Below are 12,410 nucleotides of genomic sequence, written 5' to 3'. Positions count from 1 at the left end.
GTTACTTGCATTACAGAGGTTCTGAATTTACTGTATCTGCATGGCAAGTGGATAGAAAAAAAAAACTTCAAACATGGCCTTTATCTTGCGCTACAGTAATCTTATTTTAGTTCAAGAGCAGGAGAAGGAAAATAATGGAGCAGTCTACACCTTTTGAGGAGTGAAAAACTTGTAGACTGCTCCCCCTACATGTTTTGAGGAGTGGAGTGAACAGTCGAATGAACAGGAGCACAATGGTAAAGTGAAAACTGGATCCAGGACAGAAATAAGTGGATTTTACTGCAAAAACAACTCCGGCTTTTTGCAAGAATCTGCACAGAAAGCTAGTAAAGAACCCAGAGTAAACATTTCAGATCACCATATGAAGTAATGTGAAAGCAATGTAAAGAGTAGTGTAATATTATGTCTCCAGGTCCATATTCAATTCAAAATCTTAGTATAATGGCAAATAAAGCATGGTCATAAAAAGCAATTGCTATTAGTACGGCTGGGCCATATCATACCGTTCACGGTAATACCGGTATAATGTTAGGCAATGAAAATGAGAAAAAATTAGAAAATGAGATATCGCGATAGAATATGGGTAAAACGCACGCGCAGTGCCTTTGTGTTCATACGCACATGGCGGAAAAAGCACGGCAGCGACAGAGAATGAGAAGGGCGAAAGCGTATCGTTGAATGAAACAGATGAACCATGTTTACAATTGGTTTGTAAACATGATGTAACTTCAGTGGTGTGGAACTGGTTTGGCTTTTGTCTGGCAGATGCACACCAAAGCACATTTTTGGTAGAGCATGCAAGCGGGCCGTCGTTATTACGAACCAATTTTATGTGGTACGCGGCGCTAAAAAATCGCTCAAAAAATGTTTTAGTACGACTTTGCTAAGCTACGAAGCCGTACCGCACGATGGATTGTCGGAGCATTACTGCTACTGTAGTCAGGAGCCTCGCAGAGTGATACGTACTGTGCTTTAACATAATATTACCGCATTGTGTGTATATAACCAACTTTTAAGTTTTGTGGGTATTATGCATGGTTACGCTCAGAATATGTCGGCCAATTTCCACTGGAAATGCCTTTTTGTTAAACTGTCAGCAAGGAATTTGCATTTGCACTGTTACATTTTTATATAGCTTTAATGCACATAAAAAACAGCTGCTTGTTTAAGTGAAAATACATTGATGGGTTTTTTTCCACAAATAAAGTTAATGAGTTATTAAGTATTTTGTCTCGCATCAATTATATTGTCAGTAATATCGTTATCGCAAATTTTCAAATATATATCATGATAAATATTTCTGGCCATATTGCCCTGCCCTAGCTATTAGTTTCAGCTGCATTTTATATTTAGCCAACAAAAGCTAACTAATATCTTGTGAACGCTTTCATGACAGCATGAAAATGTTAGCATTCAGCTTAAGTACAACTATAATAGCATACAGTGTCATAGAGGACAGTAACATTCAGGGTCCTTCCACAGTCTTTTGCTTTACTCTAATACAGCAGTTTAAAACCTTTTTACACCTGACATGCCTCATTTTCAAAAGTCCAACAAGAAAAGTTCAAGCTTCACACTCCATCATTTTTTATCAAATTTTAACAATAAAACACTGCATCCCACAACCGCACAAAGTAAACCGATGCATGTCTAAATCTGTTAAGAAGACGCAGACTGTCCCACCTGTATGCATATGGATCACACCTCCCAAACCAATAAGATTTGAAAAGAAAGCAAAATCACACAAGTAGGAGCTGAATGTATGTCTGGGCAGGTAACATGGCCAGTATGTGCAGGTGGTGGTGTGATTATACTGAAAGTGAACGAACCTTAAGTCTTATTTAGCTCCATTGATACTGACTCAGAGTTGCATGTTTAGAATGGCTAAAAACCTTAATCGGCTTTGTATGTAGCCCTAGCTTCATTCTTGGAGTACTTCCCGGGAAAATATCAAGTATCATATCAGCCATCACTCACTGGATGCAGTCCCTAAGCATGAAATCACTTGAGTTGCAACACTGACACCCACACACTGTTCCTGCCACGCAGACAGAAAAAGCAATCAAGGTATGACGGTTAGGATATGACATTCCAGGGAGTAAGCGCTGATTTTCTACACAATTGGCATGCTGTGACATGGGGTGATAGTGGCAAATCCTAACAAGTCACTCTGTCAAACCACAACTGCACAATTTACATCTGTGGTTTACAATCTTCACAGCCTTTATATCTTGGGGTAGTTAGTTGGGTTTGGGAGTAAAGTGGTCTCTGTCACTTAGTATGGATATCATACTAAAGAGAAACAGAGCACAGGGTTGCATAGCTTAAGAAGAAGGAAGAATAGAGGAACAAATGTTAAGCCTGTTAAAAGTCCAGGAATCCATAGAAATCTCCAAGCATGGAAAAAAAACATAAATATAATTGACTTGTAGATACAAGTAAATGCCTAACATATGTCATTATCTGAAAGAATTGTGAGACTACTTGAGTATCATAGGTGTAGTTTGTGAAGAGTTTTTATAACAATCATTTCACAGCCTCACAGTCACATTCACTGTTTTCATAGTAAAAATGTCCTTGAGATGTGTTGTTTTGTACAAGAGAGTGTGTTTGTACAACTTCAGGGCTAGACCTCTAAATATCACACACCGAAAATATGTTTAACTTGACTTCCACTGAGAAAGATGAAGAGGTCCATACACTGACAAGATTTGGACAACTGTGCAGTGGATTTTAAACTAAGCATTTAAGATGTGACTGTAGGGCAGCCTTTCAGAGTTTAGCAAACATAATGTATTAACAAACGCCAATGCTGCCAGTGGAAACAATGAACTAGTGTTTTTTGATGATGTACAGAGCTGCTGTCTCTGGTCTGATTCCGACAAATGCTGTGAAAATGAATAATGAACCAAAGCATACTGTGGAAGCAAACCACACCCAGACTTGCTCAAGGCAAAGAAAAGGAATGGGATAGATGATCAGGTGACCATCTATAGCTAAACTAGTCACCTGATCGCAACCCAAAAAAACATACTTTTCAGATATTGAAGAGAAAACTGAAGGTAGATACCCACAAACATAAATTATTAATGCAATGCTTTTTAAAAAAAACAACAACTTTGATCTGAAGCTGAAAGACTGCACTTCGATCACATCTTGATTGTCTGAATTAAAATCCACTGCTGTGTTGTACAGAGGCATAATTACACAAAGTTTGCCATGCTTATGGACCTAACTGTACCTTCTAGCAGTACAGAAGGGTTTATTAAATAAAATAAAATCAGTCTTATATCATAAATGACTCGAAAGGTTCCATGTAAAATCCAACTGATGAGATTTCCCCGGTCTTGGGTTGCAAACCCTTTCTGTCTTTGACTATTGATTGAAAACGTTCTGCCAGTGAAGCCCTAAGACTTTAACATCGATGATTGCCGCAGGTGGAAATGGTTAATGGATAAATATCCTTAGCTTACTTCACCTGCTTTCATGTTTGTAGATCAGTGTCTGTGAATCAATATCTGTCCTTTATAAATCTTCCCTGCATACAGTTGGCCCATCCTGACCAGGCAAATCAAATCTCTGGCCATCATACCATTACAAAAGAGTGGTCTGATGTCTGGGTGAAAGCACCGAGCCCTCAGCCAAGACATTTCTTTTTTATTGAAAAGAGAAAAAAACATATAAGAGGGCAAGAAGACACAAGAGGAGAGAAAAGGTTCCATTTTTAAGAAATTGGATGCAAGCATCAGAACAAACATGGGGTATTTTGTGTTCAGAAGACTACAATTCAGAGCAGGTCTATCTGTGCATAGTATATATGGTGTTAAGGATGGATGAAATGAATACAGTGTTCTTGTGACTGAAAGTAGCCAGTCATAACCTAATCTAAAATGCCCCCGGGACAAGAGTCCAAGTTGGCTTCTCTAAGGGCAAACCAATCGGTGTGCAGAGCGTTCAGGCGCAAACACAAATAAAAAATACATCAAATACAATAACCATGAAAAGCATCTATGTAACTATTTTCTTTTCTTTCTTTCTTTCTATTTTCTTTCTAAATAGGATCAGACAATTACAATACATAACCATACTAAAATGTATCCTATTACAGCTATAAAAAGCTTTGACTGTTTTGTGAGGTCATTATATAATTTAAATTGCAGTCACAGTTTTCTATTTAGTTGTAATGCTCTTCTTTTTTTAATATCACAGTCAAGGAAATGATCACAAAAAGCTCAACATTAGACCCTTACAGAACTACAACACTGACTGGTTTATCTGTATAGGGGCACTCTTAGCCTCCACTGACATATTGCACTATGAGCTCTGTCTGAAGCTGCATTAGACAGCTGCGATGAAAGCTGTAAATTACCTGGCAGATATTGGCTAAGGTCTGACGATTTTTACTGTCACTTTTTTCTTTTTTAATCAAGTGATTACATAAGAACAATAAATTTACAGTTAAAGAGAAGACACCTTACTTGTTGATGTTACATGGTCCTTAGCTGCAGATGAAAAATGTTAGGAAACTGGAACTTTTTAGGCACATACAGCAATAACATTGCCGTAAAGCAAAAGGAAATATAAATACGTCTCATATACAACTTACATCTTTGCAGTTTTGTGTTAATGCAAAACACTAAAACTTGCTTTGCTGGAAGAGCTTGTCTACTTCATGGCTTTGCTAGAGATATTTATCATAACTCAACTTTTCCACAATCCGATTTAAGTGATCACGGACCTTTCGTTCCACATTAACAAACCACACGAGATAAACTAACACTGGCATTTCATATTATTTAGTTATCTGATGTCCCATCCCTTTAGAACAGCCCAAATTAACTGGTCCGAATTTATATTAAAGGCTATCTGTGCTTCCGATGATAACTGACGGAAGAAGAGGCACATTTAACAAGGTTTGCCAGTCCCTTCATGTGCCCGGCGCACTCACATATCCTTGAGAATCAGTCATACAAGAGCACAGAGGCGTGGAAGACAAGAAGGACTTTGTGAATGACAAGAAGGATTGCAACTGTGTAAATGCATTCAATAAGAACAGTCCTAACACTTTAAAAGCAAAAAGGAAACAATCACCTAAAGCCTCAGCTTGTAGAACACTTCTAAAAGCTGAGCTTCACATTTCAGTCAATGATGCCGGAGAAAAATTATGCCGGCTCCAAAAAAATAAATGAATAACACTTAAACAATGTCCCTCAACAGAGAAACTCGCATGTGACAACCAGAATTTTCAGTCATCACTTTTTGTGATGACAGAAACCAGAAAATCAGATAAACAGTGCGAACTCCAACCAGTTTGTTTTCTTTTCTTTTTTTTTTTTTACCTATGCTTCCAGACCTCCTCTTGCGCTCTTGGCACCCCCACACTGCCCGCTGTTCATCCGGCCCATCACAGCAGGTAGGTCCACAGCAGACAGACTATGTACAGTGTCCAGAGGCAGATTTATAAAGTAAGAACGAAAAAACAACCTGTGAGTTCTCAAATTAGCTCTAGTCCAGTTAAGCAGCACTGGGTCTTTTTGTTTGTTTCACTCTTGATGTCTGTAAATCACTTTTTAAAGTAAATGTCGCTCTCTTTGCAGTGCGGTCCGCTGTGCGCTGTACTCAACGCTGCGCTCTTAATGGCGCTCCGCGCTCCTGTATTTCACAGAAAGCGATGTAGAACAAGGACTCCAACTTCCGGTGTCAAGTTTCAAAATACAACTCCACATGATGAACGGCAGGAACAATGTATGTGTGTTTCTATACCTGAGTCAGTCTGTATAAGCACAAGCACTATCAGAATTGTAATAATTTCGGTGGTGACATTTATTTACCCATATAAATAAAAATGATTAGACTTTAACAAATGAATGTGGCAATAGAAGGTGATTTAACATTAGGTGCACGAATAAAATGAGCAGGAAAAAAGATGCTGGAGAAAAAAAGGCCTGCGGGGAAACTATAATGAATCAAAGTTATTAAGTAACAGGTCAAAATGCTACACTAATATATCACAACTCCAAAAAGTTAAATATGCTCCTGCCTTATGTGAGAGGTTTACTTGAGTTATCATGTAGGACTGTGTATGTTGTGTCTAAGCAGACTTCACAAAATCAGCGCACATCTATTGTATATTAAGTTTGATTTCAGCTTTAATAGATAGATAGATAGATAGATAGATAGATAGATAGATAGATAGATAGATAGATAGATAGATAGATAGATAGATAGATATGATATGATAAAATGAATAAAAATGCAAAATATATTATATATATTATAAAATATTATAAAATATTGTTCAAGTAAAGTTAGAAAAAACAATTAGGAAAAAAATAACAGGTATAACAAATAAAATGACTGGACAAAACCAGGAAATAACTGTCCATCAATCCATTTCTTACCAGTTATTCAGTTCATGGTCGGTGGGAACGTAGCCTATCCCAGCTACTATAGGCCAGTCTGTGCAGGGCTAACACAGAGAGACACAAAATATTCACAACTATGGATAATTCAGAATCACCAGTTGCTGGAGAACCCAGAGAAAGTCACGCAGATAAATGGAGAACATGCAAAATGCGTACAGAAAGCCTTCACCGAACAGTGGATTTGAACCCACTGCTTGTTATGAGGCAGCATTGCTAACTACACCGTGCCATCGTGCTGTTCTCAAAAAAAAAAGAAAAAGAAAAAAAGGTCAGAAATATAAAACCCAGTGACACCCAGGGTCTAGGTAAAGCCGACGATATAACGTGTCATACATTTATTTCAAAGGTGTTTAATTTTCCTCATTTTTCTTTTTCCAAATGTCGCAACATGTTGTGATACCTGTAAAACTGGTATTCGCTTCGATTGCAGATACTTTCTTAGTACAACTGTATGATGGATATTTTATTTAGGCTATAAATTTTACACCTTTCCCTCGTAAATCCATATACAAAAGTTAATTTGGCATGATTTGATTTATTATGAAACGAAATTCGCTTAACTTCCGGGAGGCTTATTCCTAAACATGGTTAGCTTTATGTAGGTCCGTTCCCACCGGTACTTTTAACTGAATGTGATTGAATGTTTTTCCTTTCTAACTCAAGTGTTGGCCCTGAAGAGGCGATCACAGCAGAGTTTTCCATCTGGAATATATATAATAAAAATAAAATACTAAATAAGTAATCACTTGATGGTTACCAGTGACACACAGTGATTGGAGTGGGGAGTGGGTGGGAAGAAGTGAAAATAGACATCATTAAATAAATGCAATACATAAATAAATAAATAAATAAAATAAAATAAAACTATCCAGCAGACTCAAGAGGTAACACGAATAAATGACTCCAAAGTCAGCACATCTTAAGAGATTCGTTGTGTACACTTTTTAATGTTTGGTAACATTGAAGCTCCAGTGGTTTGCTGGCAGTAAGGAATCCATCACGATTCCGCCCCCAGTATCCTAAAAGGGAAACAAAAAACAGAAAACGTCAGTAAGAGGCGGCATTTAGCTGATAAATAAATAAATAAATAAATAAATAAGTAAGTAAATCTTGTCCACTCTTAGCCATGGATGCAATTAAAAACATGATTACATGCAACATTGCAATAAAAAATACACTGCAAAATGAGGAAGTCATTTTCATAGTCATACTGGTCAGAAAATAACCGACTTTTATTGTTTTAAAGTGTGTTTGTGTGAGGTATACTACCTCCCTCTAATCCTAGATGTTTGTAGGCAGCTCAACTCAGAAATACCTGCACAGAAATACTTTGAATGGGACAAAGCATAATTTACCCATCAACACGGATCAAAGAGAACAAAAAAGAAAAGAAAAAGAAAATAGCAAGTATATGGTATATAGAATACCACAGGAAGCCCTTTCCAATGGGTGCCAGCAGGAATAGGATATTAAGAAATTAGGGGTGTGAATTCAAAAGATTTCTGATAGCTCATCTGATTTCTCTATTAAGAACAATGCATTCATAAGAGCAGCTGAGAAACTGCTCAGACTTTTCTACTCCCAGGAGTTGATCACAGCTTGAGGAAGTAAAAAAAGAGTGGAAAAAAGTCAAATATCAAAAGCAACCAAAATGACATTTGATTTGTGTTTTGTTGCATGATATATGAAAGAGTAAATGAACTTAGACAACAACCTAAACATCTGCACTACATTAGAATTCTGACAGAAGTTTATATGTAAGAAATATTAAATGTCAGTTTGCATTTTGAATTAAGCATTTACTTTTACGTGGCATTTACCAATCAAAGGACAGCGCTGTCCTGCTTGGTTCTGTGGCAAACAATGGCACGTGTGATATGAGCAAGGTTTTCGTTTCTCTTTTTGACCTTTGTTTCTTTACACAGAAGACGTTACATGGGGGTTTTTTTTGTGTACAATAAAACAAGACTTCAAAGACTTTGTTCATGATATTGAGCTCATCATTGATAACTATAGCAAACAAAAGTAATCTATTTAGGTATTCCAGAGCCTAATATAATAATGAACATGTTTTCTTATTATTTTATTACAGACAGTATGTCTGCAGCTATTCCTTTGACTTCCCTGCCTTCCTGAATGTCCATGAGGCAGTTTTGGTTTGGCAGTGTAGAGAATAGGTAATGACACAATATCAGTTTTCATATTTTATATCATACAGAAGTTTTTTAAATAAGCTGTTTCAAAAAACAATTTCACCATGTGGTAATACAGAAACAAGTTAGATAACATGCTTGTAGGCGACTGAGACCGCTGAAGCATGAAAGTGGGGGTCATGTAGAAAACCCACATGCTGATAAAGCAACAAGATTCATGAGGGAAATGATACTGGAAACCATGTTTATTATCCCGTCTCTTCAATTTCAGCTCTGTAAACTGGCTATACGCCTGCAGTAACACAGGGTCCTCAACCATCAGGAAAATGAAAATATGGTTAAATGGAAGTTCAGTTCATTTTAAAAGAAAATTTGCCTCTTCTGTGTCAAAAAGGACATACAGTTTCAACTGCTGACATTTTTGTCACAGATGATGCTCATAAAAATGACAAATTAGCATTAAATTTTGCTCATTTCTCTTGCACATTTGCAGCCTTTATTTTTTTTACAGACAGTGATAAACAGAAAGTAAAGAGAGGAGGTGAGTGCTGTACGTTGGCATCGGTGATGCTGGTCAGGAGAGAGCCGCCATGTGAATTTTAAACTGATAACACGATGATTCAGGGGGAAAATGAATGGGTCATGAGGCACTGATAGACTGGAGTAATGAATGAAGCAATATGGTACAGAGAATGAAGCAGTAAGAAGTAAAATGTGCCAAAACTTAGCTGACCAGCGAGGGGTCTGCTGTAGAAGGCTTGAGCGCTACCAATCAATTTTCAAGAGAAACAGACAAACAGCAGCGAAAACATTGCTTGGCAGAGTAATAAGTACGTCAGAAGGAAGACATATCGAACCGAAATGTTGTTGTGCATACAAAAGCATTTACAGTGCACTGAAGCGCATTTATTCTTCCAAATGAGTGGTTTAAACACAGAGATTTTAAAAATGTCTGACTATTTGCCAGTTTAATTTACTCCCTGAATTTTCTTTTCCACATTATGCCATTAAAATCGTTTGTTTTCTGATGATTGTCACTTTAATTCCTCGTGGTAATTAATTAACCATGATAAGAGTTGAGGAATGAAATCCAGCCCAGTCACATCACGATTCATCATTCTGGAATGGATTTGAGCGATGAGGCTTATTTTTTAAATCACATGGCAGGACCTTGAGCTGAGAAGCCTGCCGTCAGCTGCCACAGCCTTTGCATGAAAGTCACAAAAAAGCTTCATAAATCTGTCAGATATGTCTGAATATTTTTTTTTCTGAGTTAGCCTCTTATTTCATGTTAGACATTATTGTCTTTCTCCTCTTCCTCAGTCTGCCGCCTCTTTCCTCGTATTGTAGGTGGTGCAAATCAGTAAGTGCTGCCTCTGACCTTGAGCTGCTAAAGCTTCATCTTAAAGCACGATTCTCAAACGTATGCTGGGCAAGGACGAATACTAGCAGCAGTGTTTTACGTTTTATTTTTTGCAATACGAATGATAAAAAAAAACTGTTATTCAAGCTGTGAAATTGAATTGAATGTTTAGGTTCACAGAGAGTTGGAAGCTGAATGATTAACGTTTCCAGTCAGCTGAGAGCAGTTTAATCAATGAACAAAGAATCATTTATTTATGACATCGGTCCCTCTCTGCCCCCCCCCCCCCCCCCCCCCTTCCAGACATGCTCTGTTTTGAATCAAAATTTGTCTCATACATTTTTTCCACAAAAAAAGGTGTTATGTATTTAGTAAAATCAGTTTATAGTTTTGTGGTACTACTTTCTGTGTAAAGTAGAGAACACCAAGTGTGGTGCATGTGCGCATTGATATGCCTGTGCGTTCCCACAACATGGTTATTAAAGTAAGTTACTAACAACCAAAACGGTGTTGTTACTTTACCAGTTAAGTTATAAGAGAGAACATAACAAAAGGATAACTCCCCCCCCCCCCCCCCCCCCCCCCCCCCCTTCCTTATTCAGTTACTAGACAAATATTGTGACTTTCAAAAGTTTAACCAATTCGTGGAAACCACTATTTGAGGTCACTTAGATGATCCATTCTCCATGTATGTGGTGCGGAAAAGTCAAATTTCCACTTGACTATTAGTAACTAATTGGCTTCCAAACCAGTGTTAGGACCACAAGGCGCTGAAAAACTCTGAAAGCGCTTGGATTAAGGATGACAGAAAATTTAATTGCAATTTAATTGCAATACTTAAAAAGTGTGAAAATATATTTTTTATTGGAGAGACCTTAAAAGTTTGGGCCTTTGCAGAAAATGAAGACCACTTTACTCCAAACTCACTTGTAACTATTATCCTGCTCACATCAGGCTATACTGCATCAGTATATGACCTGTGGGCTGTTATGGAATAGTGATGGAGCATGAGACTGCTGTTTGACTGGGCATTGGTTTTCAAATAAAAGCTACAAAGCGGTGTGATGGACCGAGCAGTGAAGGAAACTTAGGCACAGGTTAAAGTCCAAAAAATGATTTTTTATTTAACCCAAAAAACATAATTGGTTAACTCATGCAAAAAGAATCAAAATCTTGGGCCCATAAAAGAGGTCAAACTAACAAAACTCTACTCAAAGTTAACAACACAACTGATAACTCAGACAAACTGACCCAACTGAACGAGACAAAGGGGAAACTTAAATAGTGGCTGATCAGCCCACAAAAACAGGAAAAGGGGTAAAACACACAAAACCTAACTAAACCAAACATAATGAACTCCAATTCCCCACCCAGCTGCCTTAGGTAAGAGGCAGGGTACACCCTGAAGAGGTCTCCAGGCTGTCACAGGGCTCAACACAGAGAAACTGACAATCATTCATACTTAATTTCACACCTATGGTCAATTTAAAATCACAGATTAACCACACTAACTGCTTGTCTTTGGACTGTGGGAGGAAGCCAGAGCACCCCGAGAGAACCCACACAAACACTAACTCCACACAGAAAAGCCAAGGAAGATGGTGGAGTTGAACCCAGGTTCGTCTTACTGTAAGGCAGTTACACTACCTACCAGACCATCATGCTGCCCCTTAAGTCTATGTGTTTGTAGCAATGAAAACATTTTCTTCTGAAAAGATAAAGAAGATATAAATTAATAATGTCTGTGATATATTACAGCTTATCTAATAGCATCCTACTAAAACACATCCTCAGTATGGGATTGCTGTTATGGATTATGGATTATGGGTTTGTGCTTTTTATGAGCACCTAATGTCAAATTTAAAAAAGAAAAGAAAAGAAAGACTTTGGGTCTTCATGACTTTAATGTCATACAGTACTACATCAATTAACATAAACTGGGACAGCCAGAGGTGTCGAGTCAGCTGGTTTTCTTTTTTGCTGTATTTTGAGGTGTTGATAAAACTTTCCTTCAGTCGTAGGCAGTGAGGATCTTGTGACTGGCACAGTTATTTTCTTGTGTTTGGCACATGACTTTAAGTTGTATTCTGCCCTTCTACGCTTTGCCCCATTTGTAATGTCTGTAGCTACTGCAGTTGATGCAGTGACTCTCTAGCATCTTTGTGTTAACACTTTATCATGCTCTATTTTCACCTCTGCAAGTAATCAATACTTACTTGCAGATGAAAAGATGTATGTGGTAAAACCTGCATTAAATCATTTTAAGGCACTTTGAGGTTATAGCACATTTTCCTTTTGTATTTGGTGTGTAAGTGTAAGTGGTTTATCAAAGAAATTATACTGATGAAATATATCAAAGTGTTAAAGCCAATATAAGCATATAAAATGCTCCATATATCTTTTGCATTTTCATTTTAAGTGATTCTATTCAATTTTGTTTCAAACTTCCAAGGCATCAATGAACCATAT

At 37.5% G+C, this 12,410-nt stretch overlaps 1 protein-coding gene across 1 annotated transcript in view; it reads right to left on the bottom strand.

The window, feature by feature from the left end:
• gcgrb (glucagon receptor b) overlaps positions 1 to 5,613 on the bottom strand; it is a 56,573-nt gene extending 50,960 nt beyond the window's left edge. Inside the window, exon 1 of the mRNA XM_080879233.1 lies at positions 5,340 to 5,613. The gene's annotated coding sequence lies outside the window, so the exon portion shown is untranslated. The remainder of the gene's footprint in view (positions 1 to 5,339) is intronic.
• Between the last annotated feature and the right edge of the window lie 6,797 nt (positions 5,614 to 12,410).

Source organism: Rhamphochromis sp. 'chilingali', assembly GCF_963969265.1.
Source record: "Rhamphochromis sp. 'chilingali' genome assembly, chromosome: 4".
NCBI lineage: Eukaryota > Metazoa > Chordata > Actinopteri > Cichliformes > Cichlidae > Rhamphochromis > Rhamphochromis sp. 'chilingali'.
Note: the sequence above shows the minus strand (reverse complement) of the source record. Positions and strands in the feature narration are given on the sequence as shown.